This window comes from Choloepus didactylus, chromosome 1 (genome assembly GCF_015220235.1).
Source record: "Choloepus didactylus isolate mChoDid1 chromosome 1, mChoDid1.pri, whole genome shotgun sequence".
NCBI classification, from domain to species: Eukaryota; Metazoa; Chordata; class Mammalia; order Pilosa; family Megalonychidae; genus Choloepus; species Choloepus didactylus.
In genome coordinates this window covers 237148210-237167129 of record NC_051307.1, presented here as the reverse complement: position 1 = coordinate 237167129, position 18920 = coordinate 237148210, and the positions used below count along the sequence as shown (strand labels likewise).

Sequence of the window (18920 nt, the reverse complement as noted above, 5' to 3'; positions counted from 1 at the left end):
GGGAAGGAGAGAGAGAGCCATGACGTAAGCCTAGAACCAGCACCAGCTCCTTATATGGGAAAAATAACCAGGGTTACTGGAATGTAAACGGATGTGCCATATAATCAGAGGCGGGAACTCTTGGTGAGAGATTTAAACTAGTTAACTCTCTCTGATAGGCTGTACAATTCAAAATCCCAAAGGTGGGCTAGTTAGCTATCTTGGATAGACTGTACCCTCTGAAGTATCCAGCCAATGGAGAAACAGGGGAGGGACTTGCATGTTAGGCCTAGGATATAAAATTTTGCTGCATTCTATTGTTTGGTGCACCTGCCACATTTCTGGCTGTGTGTCCGTTCTCGCAAGATTGTGAAAAAATTCTTCCCTTGTCCATAATCAGGTGAGCGTTTATTCCTTTTTGCTTGTTTCTCACAGGAGGAGAGGGTCATATGATCTCATCCTCCCAAGACAAGTCTCATGTTAACCAGGGAGGAGTGGATTCAACATATAAAGATAAAAATAAATATTATTCCTTCTCCCTATAGTAGTTTGCCCTTGATGATAGTATTGCACTGTGACTGGGTGTACAATGTATAGTCACCTAGAAAAGTTCTTTCTTCCTTCAAAGCACACACACACACACACACACCCTCTCCTCCATGCCCTTATCCCTTTGAGCATGGATCTAGAGCTTTCTATTTTCTCTGTCAGTCTTGGTATTTTTATCAGTCTCTCCCTTTCTCTGTTTCTTTTCCCATGCACCTGTTTCTCTGTAAGTGTCTCTCTCTCGTTCTCTCTCTGTCTCTCCTACAGTGATTCCCCCCCGACCCTGCCACAAGTATTGTTCTCTCAGCCCCCTTTGTAACTCTTTTGCCCCCATCTCAGTGTCTCCCCTCTACGTACCCATTTTCCTCTGTAGCATCTTTTTCCCTCTCTCTTGATATACAAATAGTGTCCTTAATTAAACCTCATTAACTAACAAGGTGGCCATTAACTAACAAAAATGTTGCCAGGAAACACCATTAGCTTTTTGCTCTTTAAAAGAAAATGCTACACTCACTCATGATGATGCGTCACCATCTGTAAAGAAAAAGAACATAATAGTACTCACCTGCAGTTACAGCAAATAAGTTCTCAAGACAAAATTATCCATCACTGACAGAAATAAGAATCCTATCCAATAATTATCATTTGAACTTTTAGGTAGCCATCTTTGTATGAAACTACATGATCAGGCTGTTGTTTTCCTCTCAAAAAAAGTGTGTTTTTTGCCTACTGTTGTTCAACAGATGTTAGCACCCATAATTACTGTCATTGTCACTTAAATCAAATCAAAGCTCTTTTCACTTTGCTAAGGATCAGGTGGTGCTTATGCTTTGGGGAGAGAAGAAGGGGTAGTTTATTTTCCCCATGCAAGTTAGATTTCCTTTGACTATTGATGTTCCCTTAAACAATGACTGATAAGGATGGACCACATGCTCACCGGTGATTTCTATACCATTTCTTATCAGTGCCTTGATTTTAGCAAGCATTATTTCATTGCCAAGAGGGACAGGGAAAGTCATTGGAAAAGTAAGGGAAAAGCCCAGCAACCACCAAAATTTTCATTGCTAAACCATCTGGGAGAATAAAAGTATTCATATTACATTTTTTTTTCATGCTGTAAGTGTTTAAATGACTCAAAATATGGAGATTCTTGTAGGAATGCTATTCAATAATAAATCACATTTGATCAGAGTGGTTATTTCAACACTGTTTAGATTTGTGCCATCCTGTTTTAGATGCTTTGTTGCCCTCCAGGTCCCCTCTTTACCTCCCTCTTACCTTGTAGTGGGACAAGTTCTTTGGAGCAATTCAGCCCCCAGAGATCTCCATGGGATCAGGCTACCCTCCAGCTAAGGCCATGTCCTTCCTTAGTGCCTTCCCCTGACCCATCCTTCTTTCCTTGCTGTGTTTCTCCATAAGCATCCCCTCAGTAAAACATATTCACCAGGTTCCCTGACTTAGGTTCCACCTCATAGGAATTTGATCAAAGGTACCAATGAAATTAAATGGGTACATTCCTAAAACCCAAATGCCACTTTAAGTATATCCCCAATATCGAAAAGAATTAGGAATTAGATAGTTTCAGATTCAGCAGATATTATCTTGAGTAACTTTGGGTAAGTTATCTAATCCCAGCATCCATTGTCTTATCAATAAAATGTGGATAAAAATATTTCTTACTACTAAGATGGTATTTCAAAATTCCTGACATATTACAAGTGTTTAATATGAGTTCACGGCTAATGTCATCATCGTTATGGTAAATACCCCCATACAATTATCTAACCATTAACTCCATCCATGGAGAAAGAAAGAAGAACTCCATATTTATTTGTTCTGTTTACACAGTTAATTACAAGGGAAACCTGTTTGTATTTCACTATTGACTATGTTCTCAATATTCTTGAGTTTTTCTTGGAAATGAACACTAATTTGCCAGAGGCCATTCACATTGACACTGACATATGGAGGCCAGATATACCCTAATGACTGATGTTGATCAATCAATAATCAATTGAAGAGAAGAACATTTTTTTGGAATCCTGTGCTACCCAAAATATTGGACGAGAGCCAATACGCTATGCTTCACTTGGCTTACAAATAAGAAATTCCATAAAAACTTTTTAAAATCATCAGACAGAATTTTTTAATGCTCAATTTACTCCTAAAAAGCACATTCCCTATGGTTAGAATAAATTAGTGTTGCAGATGTCAGTGTCGGAGTGATTGGCTTTTCGCAAACTGATATCTGATTTAAAAAAAAGCAACAGCTTCAAACCCAAGGGTGTTAAACTATGTACTAAAACGGGAAAAGAGAAATTTTGTTCTACTGTAATTTCTTATATACAGACAGGGAAACAATAGATCAGAAAGATCATAAATAGCTAAAAAAAAATCTGTTTCCTAAGGAACAAAATTACATGATTAATTACTCTGCTTTTTGGTACTGGCAGAGGTTGCTTTCTATATTCATCACATCCATCAAATAATTGAACTCTCTGCTTAAAATATATTGCTGTGAATACACACAGGCCATGAAGCATTTGAGTTTACAAGTAGAACTACAAATAGAAATCCCATCTAGATTTAATGTCTGTTAGTATCATTAATTTCAGAACCTCACGAACTTTACAGTACTTGTGTGACAAGGTCAGACTTAAATCATAAATGATCATTTTCTAACATTGCCTGAATGATATATCGATATCTTTCTGCATTCTCAGAGTTTTCTACTGGGTCCTTCCATATATGTTTTTCTTTACAACTTTTCTTCATGATGGCATCAAAAGCTCATCAATGGGGCTCAATGACAGACAAAAGGTGATGGAAAAGGCACTAGGATACTTTGTTAAAGGGTACATTAGCTGGAAAATGCATAAGAATATGATTTTACCCAGTAAGACATGTTATTCAAAAAGCAATAAAAGGTGACAGTGATATTTTTGTTTTAACAGAATCTTTCAGCTTGAAATCAGAAATATCAGGAATTACATCTGCAGAGCACTCATAAAACAAATGTGTATGAGGTATCAAAGGGCAAATGCAATGCAAAGAAGGAACAACTAATATATGCAACAGTAAGGATTCATTTATAAAACATGTTGAATGAAATAAATTATACACATACAAATGCACACACACACACACACGCATTACAAATACATACTGAATGATTCCATATATATCTGTATGATTCTATGAAGTCCAGGAATATGCAAAACTAACATTCTGTGACATAAATAAAATCCTATTTATATGATGATTAAGAGAAGGCAAAAAAATCTATGGTGATAAAAACCACTCTGAGGATAGGAGGATTAGTGACAGCAAATGGACCGAATGGAACTCACAGCAGTGATGGAAATACTTTATGTCTCAATCTGGTTGGTGTCTACCTCAGTGTTTACATATATGCAAAAAATTTTTTTTTGAATGGTACACTTAAGGGTTGAATACTCTAGTAATTACACTACAATAAAAAATAAAAATAATAAAAAATAAAGGTAACAGGATACAAAATAAATCAGTCTTTAAATCAGGAAATAGCAAATGCATCTAAAGAACAGTGATAAAGGATGGCATAACATAGGCCAGTCTCTCTTTAGCCAAGATCGGTTTATGAAGCTTGTTTGGTTTTTGTGAAAATTTTACTAGTAGGTTCAGGCAGGCTGGACCTACATACACGCAAATGACAAGTCAACCCTTGACCCTTTTGCTCCACCACAGTCATTTTGGTTCTCTTAGGTAAATTCTAAAGTCCATCAGATATCTAACAGCAGTCAGTCTCAACTCTAGGTTGATATCAAATCCTAGAATAAACATCTCAAAGGCTGAGATGAGTCCATTTTGCTATTCCTCCTCAAGAAGACATGTCCAGGGGGCTCTTTATGATTTGGTCCCTACCAACTTCTCCCTGACTTATCCAAACCCATTTAGAACATACCTTCCAGCGTACTCTAAAATTTTGAGGTATGGTTTGATTAAGTTTGGCACTTTGTCAATTCTGTTCCACGCACTCCTTGGAATCTCTCTACGTCTAATTTACCAGGTCAACCACTATTTGTTCTCCAAGACTTAATAACTGTTGTGAGCTAATACTAACTACCAATTAGTGTTCATCAGCCTCTTGGCCTTCTGTCTATTAACACAATTCATTGTTGGACATTATGATGGTCAGCTTCTTTGGTCTGATTCCTCAAATACATCTGTGTTCCCTTAAGATAGGGATGCTGTCTTATCTCTTTATTTCTACGACTTATTGGAATTTCTGGGTTATACCCAACTAAAGTTTTTTGAAGACATATTGAATGAAGGGAATTCTAACTCAACTCACCGAAGTTGGGAGCACCCTGGGTTTTGCACAAAAGCCCCTTAAAACCAGCAAGACAGATATTTTTGTCCACATTGTGAATTATAAGAAAAAATAGTCAGATATTCTAGTGATATTGAGAGGATGAAGCATTAAGAGGTTAGAGAAGTAATTTTCTCAGCTAAATTACAAATAGCACAGGAGACTTAGCACTTTAGAAACAGCATGTGAAACATCTCCTTTTACAATTGACTAAGGGAAGAAGTTTCTATTAAAGTCAGAAGAAGGTCATTTTGGTTTGAAAATTCCAATTAACCTATAGCACACACCTAATGTCTTGAACATACTGGGCCTGAAAAAAAGATCTCCAATTTAGAGAAGGTTTTTTCTCCCTCATCCAAATGAGGAGAGATCAATAAGCATCTAATTTTTGTTAAAGAACATTAAAGAAGCCCCTTCAACTTCCCAATTTTTATAAATGACTTTTCCTCCAGCCATCCATTTGGCTAACTTAATGGCCCTTTAAATTCTCACTACTGCTTTGCTTTCATATTAAAACTTACATTTAATAGTTTCAAGTGCTTCTGTCTTATTGTTCATACTCAATTCAAACTAATTACATTTCTTTACTGCAGTAGGTAGTTAATCTCAGCCCTTAGGTAAGTTTGTGGGCTACTAGGATGACCCATTGCTTCTAAAGAAAAGAACTGTTAGTCTCAGCTTTCATTTAATTGCCTTCTTCCAGGAAATGGACCAAGCCAAAGTTTTTCTAAACGTTGAGAACAGATTAAAAACACACACACAGAGAAAACAAAAACCGTTTCCTAGACTTTATGATAAGGAAATACATAGCTAAAGAAGAAAAGATTTTGGACAGGATTCAGAACAATTTGTTTTTTTTGGCAGCAATTGATTTCAAGGACAGGGCATTTCAAACTGTAAAGATGTTTATGATTTTTACCCCAGCCTCACTCATGTGTTAAATTTCTTCCTTTCTTTCAGCTTTGGTTTTTAGACTTCACCTCTCCCTGGCTCTCCTTCCTATTTTCATTCTTTTTCAATCATAATCTAAATCACATTTTTTCCCTCTCTAGCCTTTACATGAACATTCAAGAAGACTTTCCAAGTTTTTTTTTTTTTAATCTATTTTTCTCCTGTCCCTAGAACTTTGCCATACTCATGATTCCTTCTCTTTATGCCCTCATCTGCTCTTTTTGACAGCAGTCTTTCAAATTAGGTCTTCCCACATTGCACATATACACCAACAAACACAGGATTTTTTTTCTTGCAGTGGATAATCAGAGACCACCAAGACTATAAAATATATTAGTAATTATTCAATAGTATCTACTCTTTTTCTATATGAGAAGAATGGAGTAGAGTGACAGAAAAAATATTTTCCTATGCCTACTTAGCACCCTCGCTAGTTGGTGGCATAACCAAACCAGAACTGATGTTGGCTAAGTCCCTACACAATAACTATCTCTGTATCTAGCAATACAATTGTTGTTAATTATACACACATACATACACTCATATATTTTCTGCATGCCAAAATATAAAAAAGTATAACCGTATTAACCATATGAAACACATACCTGCAAGTGAATTACATTATATTGTAAAAATAGCAAAGGTATTTCTTTTAACCACCTCATATGCAAAATTTGCTTGATATTCTTAAGGAGAGGATTATGATTTGTCCTTTATATGCCTCTCCTTCTGCCATTTACAATGGCATATCCTCTGAAGATATTCAGAAGATCAAGGTGACCACAATTTCTCCTTGACAAAGTTCTGGGGTTTTGTTCATATTGAAACTAGGCAGAGGTTGATGGGAATATTTATCAGTTACGTGTACACTCCGTACCATTCTCTCTTAAACCCACTCCACCCAGGCGTTTGCCACTGTACTTCTACTTATTTTAGCGGTGGTATTATTGATGAAGTCAATATAATCCCTCCTCTCTGATAACATTTTTTATCCTGGTTACCCAGAAATCATATTCTCCTTTTTATCCTACCTCCCTGGTCAATCTGATTTCTCCTGTTCTCAGCCTATTCATGTTGAAATGTTCCATCTGTCACTCCTTGATATTCCTCTATTCTCTATATCACATTTCATATTTCAATGACTCCACGAAACTACAGTTTCTTTCCTGATGCCTCTCATCAACTCCAGGTTTGTATACTCAATTGCCTAATTAATTATCTCCAATCTGATATCTAGTATCTCCAACTCAACATGTGCAAAGTGATGTTGTGAATGGTCCCTTAAAACCTGCTCTTCTCATAGCTTTCCCCATCTCAGCTCATAATTCCATCTCTCTAGCTGCTCAAGTTAAAAATATTGCAATGATTCTTGACAATAGTTTCCATTGGAAAATTTTGCTGTCTTTACCTTAAAGATACATATTTTACATCCAAACAATTCTCATTACCTCCACCATTACCACGCTGGGTCACTCTGCTATCACCTATCACCTGGTTTCTAGTTAAGAGCCTCATAACCAGTCTCCCAGACTTTACCCATGTTTCCCTAGATTCAATAGTCAACATGATAGCCAATACAGTTCTTTAAATATGCACAATGATCATGTTATTTCTCTACTTAAACCCTGCAAAGATCTCCTATATATTCATACTAAATGTTAAACTCCTTACAATGGTCTCCAAGGCCCTGTGGATCTGATGCTCCCATTTATCTCCTGCTTTCATCTCCCTCTATCCAGCCTCATCAGGTTCCTTGTCCCTCACACACTCCAGCCATGTTCCTGCCCTGGGAACCTGGTGTGGTTGCCTATGGCTGGTACGCTCTTTCTCCAGATATCTACCTGGGTAATCCCTTCACTTCTTCAAGTCATTTATCAAAAGCCATCTTCTCAATGACAACTACCCTGACCATCCTATTTAACATTGCAAATGCCACCCCACACACACACTTATGATCTCCCTTTCTCTGCTCTGCTTTTTTCTTACTTTAAAGCATTTGGCACCTGCTAACATTCCACAGGATGTACTTATTTATTACACTTACAGATTTTTATCTGTGTCCCCCTGCTTGTGTATCATCTCCAGGAAGGCAGGGATCTTTGCTTTCTGTTCATCAGCTACTAGTCAGCGCCTGACGGAGAAGCAACAGCCAACATTTGCTCCATGACTGACTGAATGAATGAATGGTCTAGTCCTCGTCCAACAGCCCATTACCTATAGCTCTGTGATACAAAGAAACTTTAATGATGACGTAATGAGAGTGAAATGATATTGCACATGGAGAAAAGAGGTTGAAAAACAGAGAGGTATATTTATAAAGTAAAAGTCCCAAATGGGATGATGCCTAGAGGAAAGGTGCTGATGATACAAAGGAATGGTCTATAACCCTGAACACACAATATTCACACAATCAGTTCTCAATTGAGCAGGGATCACATAAAAGTCATGATATCTTTTAAGGAAAAAATAAACGTAGTATGAGATATGTAATGCAGTGAACCCCCAAATATTATTGGTGCATCTCTCCTAGACCAGAAAAATATTCTATCAAGGCATATTGCCATCCTGCTTTTTCATAAAAAATCAATATTTATATATTTCTGATTTCAACACTAAAAGATATTTATTTGAAATATGAAATCTGTTTTTATTAACAATTTTGTTGACAATCAATGAACCATAAGCTGTACTGATTTCATAAATGTAAGGACTTTCAATAGCTTACATTTTCCCTTAGCGACAATCCTTGCATGGGTATTTTCACATAATTTATAATCCCTATAAAAAGGCTTGTGAAATGGCTTTACTTGATAATGAAATTTAACAAAATAATATTATCTATACCAATAATTATATGCACATATGGTGAAGGTAACAGTCTATCTTGAAGCTATCTGGGCTACACTATTTAAGTGCTGGGGATATGGTAGTGAATAAGACAAACGTATCATTATGGAAGTCTTAGACTGCATATAACAAAACGTCCAATTTAAAAGTGGCTTAAAAGGAAGGGATAATTTTTCTCCTATAGGAAGAAATATTGAGGTAGATGATTTCAGGATTGGTTCAACAACTTAAGCAAATGATCAGGAGCCCAGGCTCCTTCCATCTTTCTTCTCTGCTTTCTTCTTGTACTGACATTTCTCCCTCAGGTTTGTTAAGATAGCTGCAATAGCTCCAAGTCTCCCACCCTTACATAATAATGTGACAAAAGCAGGAAGAGAGGATGATGGAGGTTTTCCTCCATCTCGGAAGAGTAAGCACACACCATGGTTTGTTTGGGACAGTCACAACGTTAACACTGTTTCACTTCCTAAGTGTCCTGTCTTAGTTAAAATATTATAGGCTTCCCCTAACATGCTTCTTTTTTTTTCTACAGAAGGAAAATATTTACAAGAAGGTCCAATGGACAACTTACTCTTGGGTCCCAATGGTTAGTATTAAACCACTTCTCCCTCCTCTAACTGCTGTGAAGATTGGGTCCCTGAGCATTTGGCATTTTCAAACTACATAGTGGGAGGAGAATTTGCCTGGCAAAAAGAAGGGTGAGAGAATGGCCACTGGGTAAGCAGCCAAGAATGCCTGTTACATGACACAAGTCCGCATTCTCATAGATATAACGGAAGTTTCTCTAAACCTCACAAGCCTGTGGGAATAAATGGAGTCATGTTATGTCTGCCCTCCCAAATCCCCCAACACTTTCCCAAATGGCTGATGCAGAATGTCCACTCAAGTGTATCATACATATACACATGGACAAGCCAAATGAGCATTACCCTAGTTTCTACAAAACATGATTTTCCAAAAGGCATCTTCTGGGCAGAGTGGCATTGCCAGGGCTCTGCCAAGTACCCTGTTTCCCACTAACACAGAAACCTTTGCTTTGCAATGTTGCCAAGGCACTGCTCACAGTCAAAGCTGTTAGGAGGTCTGCTCAAAATAGAGTACAAGAATGTATCTCTCTTCATGCTTCACTGTTAGAAGAAAGTTCCAAAGCACTGCTGTTGGTGTCCTCACAGCTTTCAACATTTACAGTAAAATGGAGCTTAAGGAAGACATTCCTTAAGTTCACCAATATTCAGCTCTGACTTATATCAATGCACAAGCTCCCCTGAAGAGAAAACTTACTTTGACTTGCTTTGGCCAACAAAATGACAGCAGAAATAATGTACATTCCTTCCAGGTAACAACATTTAAGACCAGTGTGCAGTGCTGCAAATCTGTTCCCCATGTCCCAAGAAGATTGATGGGGAGGTGCTGTATGATCAAAAGATCCTAGCACGCTGAGAGAATGTAGGCAGGATGGTAGGCTTGGAAAGTCTCTGGGGGTCAAAGCAGACTTCACATGAGAAATATTTATTTGATGGCTAGTCCATTGAGATTTGTAGGTTATTTGTTACCAAAGTGTGGCCTAACCCTTACTGAGGAACTAGATCCATTTTTACATAGTCTTCCTGTTCCCTATGGGACGAGTGCATGAGTTTAATGGACACTATTCTGGGAAGAGGGAAGGTTGTCCCTTCCTTCTGACAACTAAAATTTTCTTACTGGGTCAGGCTCATCCTGTCTCTTCTTTCAGAAGTAATTGTCTCTCAAGGGTCCACTCAATTTCAAACAACATGATTTCTGCAGAGTGACTTGATGGTACATCTGGATTTCCCCAGGTATTAATCTATCATTAGGTCATAGTTATACTCCTGATATATAACATAGAATAATAATATGTGGCAAACACTTCAGAAGCAAAATAGACAGTTTATGCTGTTTCAGTTTCCTAGGCTGCTCAACACAGATACTATGATATGGGTAGGCTTAACCAATGGGAATTTATTAGCTTACAGTTTGAAGCCATGAAAAATCCAAATCAAGGCATCATCAGGGTAATGCTTTATTCCCGAAGACTGGCTGCTGGCGATCCTTGGCTCCTCTGCCACATGGCAAGGCACGTGGCTGTGTCTACTGGTCTCTCCCTTTTCTTCTGTTTCATTGCTTTCTGCTTCTTGCTTCTGTGGCTCTCTTTCTCTACCCCCCCCCCTCATACCATTTATACAGGAGTCCCACAAGAGGATTAAGACACATCCTGATTTAGGTGGGTCACATCCTAACTGAAGTAACCTCATCAAAAGGTCCTACTTACAATGGGTTCACACCCACAGGAAAGGATGAGAGTTAAGAACATGTTTCTCTGGGGTATGTAAAGCTTCAAACCACCACATATGCTTTAGAGGATGAAATAAGGAACAAGGCTAAGGTGATGAGGGAAGGAAAGCTTTATAGGGTAGACGAGACTTACTGTAGAGATTAAAGAATAGATTTCTTGGTAGAGGGCTAACAAATAGAGAAAAAGAAAGAGGGGGATGTATAACTTGGTTCAACCATACATGGACAGGGTGTAACTCAGAAATTATAAAAGGTGATTAAAAAGGCCAGATGAAGATGGTTCTAATATTCAATCCATCTTTGTCAAGTCTTTTGGGTTGCAAGTGACAGAAACTCACTCTGCAGTATTATATACAAATATTAGGTGTCTATAAGCGTATAAAATGAGTAGTAAAGATCCCAGTTTCAGGCACAAGAGGACTCGGGGACTCCAGTGATGTCTTTGGATTTCAGTGTTTTCCTCTCCAGCATTAAGGTCTTCGATGTTTTCAGGCCAGATACTCTTGATGAAAGTGGGCTCCAGCAGCTCAGAGTTTACACTCTCCCAACTTGGTCACTTTAATAGAGAGAGGGTACTTCTTTTTCTTAAGTTATATCAAACATCCTTGGGTTAAATAACATAACCTTGAGCAGCCATGGGTCATGACCTGTCTCTGAAACAATATTTTTTTGTGGCCAGGTTGATGTGAGCCCTGTGCCTGCTTCCCGAGCCAAGAGTTTGAATCTGTCCCACCTGAACTGCAGGGACTGACAGCAGAATGTGGGGGGCCCAGGCTGGATGCTGGGGATTGTAACTAGAAGTGGAAATGGATGCTGGGAAGGTCAAAATAATAAATAATCACCATATTATTCTGACACCTTGAATGTTCATCTTAAAAGGGGCCTTAGACACAATTTAATTGAATCCCTTCATCTTACAGGTGAGGAAATTAAGCTGTAGAAAGGAAAAGCTCAAATGAAAGCACATTAGAAGACTTATAACTTAATATAACGGAGACCCACAATTATCAGTTAATCAAAAATATCTATCTTAGCAGTGAATCATTGAAAATACATAAATACATAAAATATTTTGACTCAAAACTCATACACACACTTACACAGTCATTTGACAATCTTCTCATGTGGGGTCAAGGAAATTTTTGTGAATATACACCATCTGAATAGCGTCCCTGTCATTACCATTTAAAAATCAACTATAATAAAATCCAATTCTGTAGTCTTTAAATTGAAATGAGAACTTGGTGGTAGTTAGTTGCCTGGTATTTTTCCAACTTTAAAAATTTCCCCCCAATAATTTACTAACGTCTTGCCCACAACTAAATGGCACTTTAAAAAATAAATAGTGATGAACTTTTATCGAATTTTCCCAAAGCACTGAAATTATTTTCCTCTAAAAAGCATTTCTCTCTCCCTCTCTCCCTCTTCCCCTTTCCCTCTCTGTCTCCCTCTCTCTCCACTAAATTTACTGGTTTATATAAACTTTAATGACATTAAATATTTAGAGTAACAAATACAACTGGAATAAATAGGTTTTGAAATTATAACAGCTAAATCTTGGTAACCAAAAATTCAACAGTTGAGGCCCACAAGGTACCAGCCCATTCACTGTAAGTGTTCAGTGTAACAGGGGCAACAAAAAATATACCTTGCAGAGATAATGGGTCTTTTCTTAGCTTATGTATTTTCCTGTTAGGAAGGAACGCTGGCCAGTAAAGTGAGGTCAGCTTAATGGAATGTCTATTTTAAACGACAGGAGATGCTAGTCTGTGGCATATACATCTAAAGTAACTCAAAGTCAATTGTCCTCAGTTCTCCTTTGTTATCTAGGTTATATATCTCTCTGTTTACATTTTTTACCACTAGCTGAAGGCCAATAATCTCTAGTTTGCATGCAAGATTAAAAATAAGATGTGTTATTCTCACGCACAGATGTTCTTCTCACCCTCCCTTCTCGGGCGATCCTATTAGTAGAAGTAGCACACTCTGAAAAGGAAGTCCCTGTAAGCATGTCTAGGACAAACAAGGCAATCACATCCGGACTTTCTACTTTCTGAGGAGTCCAAACTCAGGCCTTCCATGTATGTTTGTAATGTGTCAACCAATCACCGAACTGGGTCACACTGCTCGTTCTGCAAAGGCCGTCTCTCAAAATTTTAAAGAAAAGGCAAAATGAACACAGAAAGCAAGAGGCATTCCTAGGGGACACAACAGAGAAAGGGTTCTAAACCCAACTTGGAAGTCTCTGTCGAGATCCTGAATAGAATGGTAAATGTACTTTCTACTAAATATATTTGGGAGGGGAGCATCAAGGAGAAAAAAAAAAATTTTTTTGGATAAATTTTTACCCATCCTGAGGAAACTGCACATTCATATAAATAATTAGCCATTTGAATATTCAGATATTACAGATACATTCAGATATAACAAACAGAAAGGATGAGTTTGTTGTTGTTTTAATATTGTTTAACTTATTAGGTACACAGGTAAATGCCAGAGGTTCATATACAAAGATGGGTGTGCCAGTTTGGATATATTATGTCCCCCAAAAGTCATATTCTTTAATGCAATCTTATGGGGGCAGACATATTAGTGTTGATTAGGTTGGAATCCTTTGATGGAGTGTTTCCATGGAGATGTCATTCAATCAACCATGGGTGAAACGTTTAATTAAATTATTTCCATGGAGAAATGGACCCCTGCCATTCAGGGTGGGACTTAATTTAATCACTGAAGTCCTATAAAGGAGATCACAACAGAAAGACATCAGCTCAGCAGAAAGCAACATTTTGGAGACAGCCGCTGAAAGCAGACTTCTGTTAACGCTTTGGAAATGCTGGCCCAGAGTTTGCCCTGGAGAAGTTAAGAGAGGACAAAACGCCCCAAGAACAACATTTTGAAGAATGCACAGGAGCTGAGAGAGGAGCTGGAATACAACCTGGGATCAGCAGATGCCAGCTATGTGCCTTCCCAGCTAACAGAGGTTTCCTGGATGCCACTGACCTTCCTTCAGTGAAGGTAAACTCCTGTTGATGCCTTAATTTGGACGTTTTCATGGCCTTCAGACTGTCAATTTGTAACCAAATAAACCCCCAGGAGAAAAGCCAATCCATTTGTGGTATTTTGCATAATGGCAGCATTAACAAACTGGAACAATGGGGAATCACAGGGGTTCCAAGTAGGCACCTCCCTCCAAACTGTTCAGATTCTGGTGATGAGGTCTGGGATGACTGGTGTTTGCTGAAAGGGGGAGCAGGAACACATTTTGGGCTGGGGACTAATGAGTTTAGTTTGGGGGGAGATGGACTAACTCTGGCCGGGAAAAGTAAGGAAGTCTTAAAACTAAGTATAAAAATTTGATCTGTATTCTGAAGAATAATGCATTTTGCATGCTAAAAAGAAAGAGGGAAATGGGAAGCATTGGTGGGTTTTAGGCAGGGAAAGGATCTCACCTGAATATGTGCCATAAATTGAGTACTGACTATAGAAGTTTGAGCTGCTGAACTTTATCCACATTCTTCAAATCTTTATTTTCACCTGCTAAGTAATCTGGCTGCATGGCTTCTCTTTTTCTTCCTTTGCATCTTGATAATTTATAAACTGGTACTAAGGAAATTATCCTTACATTGCATTTACTTATATTCTTCTTTATCGTCTTTTACTTCCTTACTAAGATGAGAATTCTAGAGAACAGACACCTGGTCTAGTTTGTTACCTGCTACATCCCAGTGTTAGATAAGATAAGTGCCTGATGCAATACTGTAGCTTGTAGCATAAACATTTATAGAAGGACTTAATGAAAGAAATTTTCATGACATTGAACATACAGTACTGTCACTGCTTTCCTTTTAAACAAAGTAATAGATCCAAAAGGCATATGCAATGCTTAGAAATAGCACAAGGGTTCAAGGAAATATTTTCTGGCTTGGTTTTCTCCCATTCATCCAGCAAATCTCTATGACATATTTGGAACATTCCAGGTAAGCAAGGAAGGCTAAATTAGAGGCAGAAATATTTTAGTACAGATCTTTACAGCCTTGATCTTTCTGGTTTAAGGAAAAATAAAGGGAAAAAGATATCAATTGGATTTAGTAAAAAAAAAAAAAAAAAAAAAAAAATCATGGCATCTTTTGAAAAAATAGCTGACATTTTATGCCAGGTCCAGAGCATGAGTTGTCTATTCCTATGTATACTGCAACTTTAATTTAGGAACCAAGCTGTTCTATAGACCTATTTGAAAATCACCAGCAATAAGCAGAGCCATTATAGTTAGCTTTGAAAATCCAACCTTAGTTACACTAGCTCCTTAATGTTAATGAATATGTCAGAGACAAGAAAAGATGTTAGTCCATGACCCTCCCTGGCTATAATTAGAGGGGACTAGGACAGCTGACTCACAGAGAAGCAGGAAATTTTGAAGGGCAAAGAGTAGAAGACAACTTGGGCATTTTTTACTCTGAGGAATTGTTGGGAGCTGGAAAGGATTATTGAGAGTCCTAGTTAATGGGGCAACACAGAAGTGAATAAAATGCCAGGGATTCCTTGGCTCATCAGGCAACAGAGGGAAACCAAAAATTACAGAAGTGCTTTGGCTTAGGAGCTGGAGGAGGACTGCCAAGTTTTGGAGACATTCCCCAGATCTCCCATGAATCTTGGACTGCTAACAATGCCACAGCAGACTTTTCAAGGCAAGATTTCTATCATTATCAAGCTGAAAGGAGGAGAAAATGACACCCTTGACTAGCAAATGTCAAGGCCCCCCCCCCTTTATTTCTATAAATGGAGAATTAAAACAGATAGAAGAGAAAAGAAGATAAAAACTACTTTGATGGAGACAACGTACTTGGTAACACCTAAAACAATGTATTATGTTTATGCACACTCAGAAAAGACCAATTAAAAATTCCAGTTATTTGCTCGACATGTTCAAAATATGGATCTAAAAAATGTAGATTATTTATTTTCTTTTACTATTTACATCTGAAGGTGCATCACTGTCACAGATACTCTGATACAGAGTATTATGAACATTTAGAGGATGTTCTGCTCCAGCAGAATCCAATATGGAGCAGCCACGAAAAAAGAGGGGAAAACAAACAAACAAAAACAAGAAAGGAGAGGAAAATTTACTTTCCCATATAGAATATGCTCCATTTATATTTTTATTTTAGATATTTCATAGCTTTGTTCAGAAGCTTTGGCATAACTGACTGCAGTACTTTTTTCAGTTTCTTAGCAAAGTAACACTGTAAATGCAAAGCCACAATCTTGATGTTCCATCTGCTATGGAAGTGAATGAAACTTGGCCACTTTTCGTAATAATACACAGAGACAATATGGCTACATAGAAGCCATGGTATTTGCTACACAGCCAAAAGAAAATCTTGACTGCTATCTCTGTAGGAACGGAGAGTTTTGAATGAACAGTTGTAGCTCTATCACATTTCAATAATATTTGTATTAATAATACCATTTTTTTCCCCTTTTCATTGGGGCCATATTTTTTGGGGGGGAGCACAGCAGGTTCAGGATGTTGTTTTGTATCTGCTTTTGTAACTTTGGGTATCCATCTATAAACATGAAAATAGGAATTTTTTCAATAATTTATAAAACCTTTGAGATAATCAATCATTTCCTAAAATAGCCCAAAACTGGAGCTAGTGGCTTTGGTGAATGAGCACCCATACCTATGTGGCATCCACAGTTTAGGAAGAGAGAGCCTTAATGGAGATCTTATTCTTTATTGCTTTGCCTTCAGTCATACCCAAATCGTGCATTTCACTCCTCTAGACAGTCAGCATGGTTATCTGTTCAATTCCCTGTGATCACTTCCCACTGGCATTGTCAGATGCTCCCCAGACTTTCAGAATAAAATACAAACTCCTTAGCATAGTTTTCAAGACCCTTCATAATCTGAATCTCATCCACTTTTCCAGCCAAATTTTGTGCCAGACTTCCTTATGTGGCCTGTCTTTCCACTATCTATTCAGGCATCCAACCAGTTAAAATTTATCCATAATTTTTATGGGTATTTTCCCACCATATCCAGGCAAAGATCTAGGTGCTAGGTGTACAATAGTACATAAAAGATACATTCCTGAAAGAGTAGAAAGGTAGATACAATAGCCCAGCAGGAGAAATGGGGGAAGCTATAGAAGCAACAGAAGGGGACTCTAACCCAGACTTGAGTAGGGTGGATGGCCACTGACGGTTTGATGGCTTTCAAGGGAAACTGATATTTAAGCAGGGAACAAAGGATGAATAGGAGTCAATTAGACAAACAGTAGAGTGACTGGTGCTCTAGGAGACAGAAGAGCCTTGACAGTGTCCTGTAAAATGGGGAAGTTTTAAAGAATTGGAAGAGTTTTAGCTTGGCTGGAATGCAGGACTCTGCTGCAGGATGCATTATGCACAATTTCCCCATGTGCCCAGTTCCCTCGCTATCCTGTTCCCACAGCCGTTGCCTTCTCCTCTTTGTCTGCCTGATGAACTCTGAGTCATCACTTCATTCACTTCCTCCTCTTAAGGTATCTCCCCAACCACATCACCACCACCCTAGGGAAACTTCGGTGGGAACTCCTTTGTGTCCTGGTGGCATTTATTCCATCCTCCATTTACAGTGTTTCTCATACTATGTAAGTGGCTTTTTCCTGATCTCTTCGCTCAGTTCTGTGTGCTTTCAAGATGGGGATTTTCCCCTCATCCTTTTTCCTTTTCTCACCTTCTAGAACAGAGCAAGGCATAGATATTCGAAATTTTGAGTGAAAAGGAGTAGACATTGTTAAAACTTTTCCTTTAATTCTTGCAACCCATATGAAAATGTGTTAGTCTAGGTTACAAAATAAGCAATCACCTCCGGACAGGCACTGGGGAATGAAGTTAGTTCAAAGCCTCCCACGAAACACATGGGTGACCTGTGGGACCTTTATCTCCCCCAGATAACACAGAAATAGATCAGGGACAGAACCACAGCCTGATTTGTTTCAAAAGGCCTACAAAATGAACCTCAAAGATATCATGCTGAGTAAAATAAACCAGACACAAAAGGACAAATATAGTTTGAACTCACTAGAATAAGTAAAACTCAGAGTCAGAATGTAGACTGTTGGTTCCAGGGGGTGGGGTGGGAGTAGGGAATAGGGAATCAAGGCTTAAAAGGTTCAGAGTTTCTATTTGGGATGATTGGAAAGTTTTGGCAATGGATGGTGGTGATGGGATCACAACATTGTGACTAATTAACAGCCCTGAATTATATATTTGAATGTAGTTAAAAGGGGAAATTTTAGGTTGTATGCATGCTACTATAATATTAAAAAAAAACAAACAAACCATGGAACTGTACAACACAGTGATCCCTAAGACAAAACCATGGACTATAGTTATTAGTATAATTATAAAAATGTGCTTTCATCAATTGTAACAAATGGTCCATATCAATGCAAGGTGTTAATAATAGGGTGGTATATGGGAACTCTGTATTTTATGCATGACTATTCTGTAAACCCACTTCATTTCTAATAATAATAATAATAAAATCCCTACACAGACTATGCAGCCTTCTGGGGAGAATAATTAATTTGGTTGGAGTAGAGACAGAAGAGAAACAAACGCAAATATTTGATCTCTTTTTCAGTGAGAGGACAAAGTTCTTTTTAATGTGCAAAACATGTTTGAGGGACTCTTTGGAGACTGGGCCCATCAGAAAAGGAACACAAAGCAGGCTGCCAGGGGAGAAGCTCCTTTTCTTTACACAATCTCTTCTTTTAAATATAACTTTTCAAATTAAATGAGAAAATAAATTGTAACCCGCAAATTTCGTTAGATCAGAAGGAAGCCAGTAAGAGCCCTGTCTCCTCTCTGTCGAAAATCTTTGTAGCAGTGAGGAAGGCAACATAAAAGAAAGGGGGAAGAAATGAAGGAAGGCAAGAGAAAA

At 38.0% G+C, this 18920-nt stretch overlaps 1 protein-coding gene across 8 annotated transcripts in view; it reads right to left on the bottom strand.

The window, feature by feature from the left end:
* Positions 1 to 18920, bottom strand: part of GRM7 (glutamate metabotropic receptor 7) — a 1009633-nt gene that overhangs the window by 498804 nt on the left and 491909 nt on the right. The window lies entirely within an intron of this gene.